Here is a 4,833-nt window from a genome sequence, read left to right on the forward strand (position 1 = left end):
AATGTCTATCCTCGTCCACATCCCTCCCTTAGAGATTTCTATTGGTCCCCAGTTAAGCCATCCCCATTGTACCACCTCCCTTTATAAGGGGTTCCCTGGAGCTGCTGGAGGCTTGTCTCCAGGGAGTTGCCTGCAATAAATTTGGATTATCCCGTGTGGCAAGCCTCCTTGCTACTTTTTATCCTCTCCCTCGTCTGGACTGCTGACAGCCACTGTGCCTGGAGCTTCAGCTCCCCTGGGCAGAGCTGAACTCCTGAGGAGCAGCTTTAAAGCCAAGAGCCTCCAGCTGCTCCCCACTCCTGTCGCATACCGCAGGAGCTAGCCTGCACAGTGGTCAGTGGCGGTCATTGTGACAGTTGCTCATGAAACCTACTTAATTCTAAAGAATTTGCTCTTAAAAAGAAAAAAAACCAAAGAGATGTCCTTGTAGTCTAAAGTCATAAAGTTTTCAAAGCAGTTTTCAAGATAGTTGTCTTCTCCACCTCCTTTGAAAATACAGTATTCTTCTTATTTATTGTGGTCACTGGGGAGTTGAGAGTAGATTTATGAAAGTGAAATAATAACAATAGAAAAACAACCATTCTACAGACAGTGCTTCCATGCCTGAAGAAAGTTCTCCTTAGATACATATTTTTACAACGTATTTACTTCTGCTTTGGATTAGTTCTCCAAGGTATAACACAAAGATAAAGAAATATTTCCCTTACTAACAGGACTCCATTTAGGTATGCAAGAGACTCTTTCCTCTGGTGAGTAAACCACTTGCAGTAATTGATGTAAATGCAGAAGTCAGCTTAGACTTCTGCTAATGGGGTATATGCCATCCCTCTCTGAGCAATAAGGTTACTCGTTCTGTTGCTAGAAGTTAGGAGAAAGCAATTTTACTATTATTTTTGACTGCAAACATGAAATTATTGTTTATAGCAGTAAGGAGGGAGAAAAACAACTAGAGGTTACTCAACAATAAAGGAACAAAGGCTGTCTTGTCAGATGTTTTGGTGGGCAGCCCAAATGGGTAAATCACAGGTCTGAGTGGATTCACTTCTACTTCAGCTCAGTAAAGGGCAACTGTCCAGATGAAAGAGTAGAATCTTAGATTCTGATCTCTGCTGGCTGAACCATTTGTTAATCTCAATTTTTTGCTCATGCAAAATATCAAAATAACAGTGGTGGCAAATGCCGTAAGTCAGGAATCATTTCTAATATTGCTCTTGGAGATCCATACAGAGTATCCTTAGTAACAACTTAAAATAAGGAAAGAAAAAAAAATGTTTTAAAAAATCAGGGGTTTTGGCACAACAGATCTTGCACGCTTGTCTGAGCAGTGCAATCACCCCAAAAAGAGAGCAGGGGAGCTTTTTTCACTTAAACAAATTATATAAACACTCTTTTTAAGTGGGAGACTGGCATGTAAATTGTATTGACCCTGGCTCTCAGACTTTCTCAGTGGGTGTCGACTACTGAACAACTCATTAAATGTGATCACAAAGGCTGATCAGCCTCCTCAATAGTTAGTGGGGAGGGTTTCAGTCCAAAGAAAGAGCCTAACCCCTGGTGTTACCTGCTTCTCTCAGTGATTCAGGGAAGCTGACAAACACTGACAAAGAGCAAAGCCAGAGCTCCTTACATTACATTAACTCCTCTGAATCATCTCCTGGCAACCACAGGGGGACAAATTGGTGGCAGCAATGGTGCATTTAGAACTGGCACACAGCTGTCAAGGACAGACAAATATCAGCCTGAATTCCTTGTCCTCCAGTGTTGATGCCAACCAGAGAAGCTAAGTAGGTACCAGTAATAGTCAAGGATCAGATCAGTGAGTGACAGCAAAAGATACCACCAGCTCTTCAGAGGGGGCTTACTCAAAAATGAGTCTCACACTGATTTCCTTAACCACCCAATATTCCTTTCCCTTATCAAGTTCTTTGACAGTTGCACAAAAACTGGCTGTGGCTGCTTGCTGCCTTTTGTGCTGAAGTAAACATCGCTGACTGTGATGCCGAATTATTTTTGCCTTTTTTATATATTCTCTGCATTCTTTACATATATATTTGTAGCTTTGTAGCCTATTGTTGTATCTGTGGCTAGTTTTCCCAGTATTTTCCCTACCTTTTCCCTAGGCAGAAAACCAAAACACATTCCAAGGCCCCCTATCCTATCTTGCTTCTTTCTGGGAACCAAGGCTGAAAAACAGCTCTTCGAGACACATTTTCATAAACAATGTTTAGTTCCCATCTAAGGGGGAGGGCAGGATTCAGAGAGGGTTGAACCAGGGGAAATAGCATCACCTCTTATGTATCTTGATGCCCGAAAGATAGGCTGGAAATAAATCCCCATAGACTGATGTCTATAGAGCAGGTATTTGTTTATTGCAGCGCAGGTGGTGAGGGGGGATTTTTCCTCCTAACTCACCTGCCTTCATCAAGTGCTGTGGTATATTTATACAGTAAATTTTATTTAATGTTGCTATGTCATTACAGCATCATCACATACGTGCCGGAACTAATTTACATAGCATGATCTCATGGTTATTAGCTAATTCTTTGCACTGTGCATACACTTCCCCAATTCGGGGGTCTGCGGGGGTCTTTGATGAAGGCTTCTAGAGTCTTCTTCACACTTGAACTTTTCAACTTTGTCTTTGGGGCATGCGCAGTTGCGATGCTCTTCAGTCCATCTGGGCTTAACCGGCCTAAATTCTTTGTTTTGTGGCTAATTGGCTTTGGCTTGCCAATTTCTCATTAGTACTACACTTATCTATCTCTAAAACTATACACCTGGTAAGTTTTTGTTTCTTTCTTTCTTTCTTTCTCTTTTTCTCTTTTTCTCTTTTCTTTTTTCTTTCTTTTCTCTTTTCTTTTCTTTTCTTTTCTTTTCTTTTCTTTTCTTTTCTTTTCTTTTCTTTTCTTTTCTTTTCTTTTCTTTTCTTTTCTTTTCTTTTCTTTTCTTTTCTTTTCTTTAGATTATATGGGTATCAAAAGTTATGATTCAGGTTATATAAGCATCAGGTTATAGGTATAGAAGTTATGATTCAGGCTACATAAGTAAAAGCTGTGATTCAGGCTATATAACTATAGAAGGCTATACTTTAGCTTATATTCTTATATTGATATTCTTCAGGTTATATTGATAAAAAGTCATGATTCGGGTTATATTGATATTAAGGTTACATAGATATCTTATAACCCAAGCTTTATAAGCACTTTGTTACTTTGACCTAAGTTCTATAGACTTCAATCTAATCGGTGATTTTTGTCAATTATGCTAATTTGCCAAACTTTTAAAACTGTATTCACCCAATGGGAAGTGGGCATTTTGTGGACATTTTTCCCTATCTGCCCCTAGAGACCTCCAATGCAGACCAGCCATTGTGTTACCTCCTATACTAATATTATCTCAGGGGTGTGTTGTTTTATTTCTAGGTTCATTAAGGCATCACCTGAGCACATGATCCAAAAGCCCTTGGTGTGCTGAGCCCCAGTTTGAGGATCCTAACCACACAATCCTAGTGTGGTTTGGGTTGGAAAGGACCTTACAGCCCATCCAGCCCCTGCCATGGGCAGGGACACCTTCCACTAGACCCGGTTGCTCCAAGCCCCGTCCAGCCTGGCCTTGGACACTTCCAGGGATGGGGCAGCCACAACTTTCCTGGGCAACCTGTGCCAGGGCCTCTCCACCCTCACAGCCCTCACTTCCCAATACCTAATCTAAATTTCTCCTCTTTCATATCATGGATCAGACATGGGCACCAAACTTCTCAACCCACTGGAGCAGCAGATCAGCAACCAGAGTTCTCAAAATTTAGGAAGCTCTACTGGCAAAGGCTGAAATGTTGACATTCTCTCAAGTAGCTACAGGACTAAAAGGAAGTGGCAGGTTATATGACTGAACTCAAACCTGCAAACTCCACTGGAGTCTGAATTCAGCCCTTCAGTCTCACTGTGAGTTTGGTTCCAAATAGAACACTCTCTGAGGAATGGAATAACAAAGCAAAAGGAAGTCAGACCCCTGAGATCACCTGCTATAGCTCTGCATGGTATTATCCAAGCAGCAACTAGAAAGATCTTAGAATAAAATTATGTATTAACTTTTCTCAAATCTTTCAGTATTCAACTAATGCATATATGTATTGTTACACAAGTTCTTCAGCTGCAATACATTTGGCACAAATAAAAAGCCATCTCAATGCAATATATTACACCACTGCTGTTGAGGAATACACCTAATGCAAGTAGCTTCAGTGTTTTCAGGCTGTGAATTGGCACTGACCTTGCGCCTAACAAAGTCCAAGAAGTCCTGTGGCACTGGCTGGCTGGGGGTGGCTGGTCCTGCCTTGGGTCACCACAACCTCACACAGAGGTACAGGCTTAGGGCAGAGTGGCTGGAAAGCTACCTGGTAGAAAGGCCCTGGGGGTGCTAGTCAACAGTGGTTGAACACTGGCGTGCCCAGGTGGTCAAGAAGGCCGAGGACACCTGGCCTGTACACGCAGTGGTGTTGCCACGGGCCCAGGGCAGTGAGTGTCCCTCTGTGCTGGGCACTGGTGAGGCACCTTGTTGGGGTTTTAGGAGCTCTCCTGGTTTTTTTGGTTGTTTTTTTTTTTTCTGTTAAAGGAATTTCCCCCCCACATGTTGCTAGGGGAACAAATGGCTGGGTGCTTAAGAAAACCAAAAGACCTGGCTGCTTTTTTTGTTTCACCTGGGTGTGTGGGCAGTTAGGTCTCCGGCTTTCGGACAGAGAGGAGTCTGCTTTCTTCGGCTGCTTTTCCTTGTGCTGGAAAGCACCGGGATCCCAAAGCCGCCCTCCCTGCCCCGCTCGGAGCGCGGCCATGGCCG

General features: G+C 42.7%; 1 protein-coding gene across 2 annotated transcripts in view; it reads right to left on the minus strand.

Moving 5' to 3' along the window:
• The window catches only part of THAP12 (THAP domain containing 12), a 32,341-nt gene that overhangs the window by 6,791 nt on the left and 20,717 nt on the right, over positions 1-4,833 (minus strand). The gene's annotated exons all lie outside the window — the stretch shown is intronic.

The sequence above is a fragment of the Corvus brachyrhynchos genome, unplaced genomic scaffold, assembly GCF_000691975.1.
Source record: "Corvus brachyrhynchos isolate BGI_N302 unplaced genomic scaffold, ASM69197v1 scaffold3, whole genome shotgun sequence".
NCBI classification, from domain to species: Eukaryota; Metazoa; Chordata; class Aves; order Passeriformes; family Corvidae; genus Corvus; species Corvus brachyrhynchos.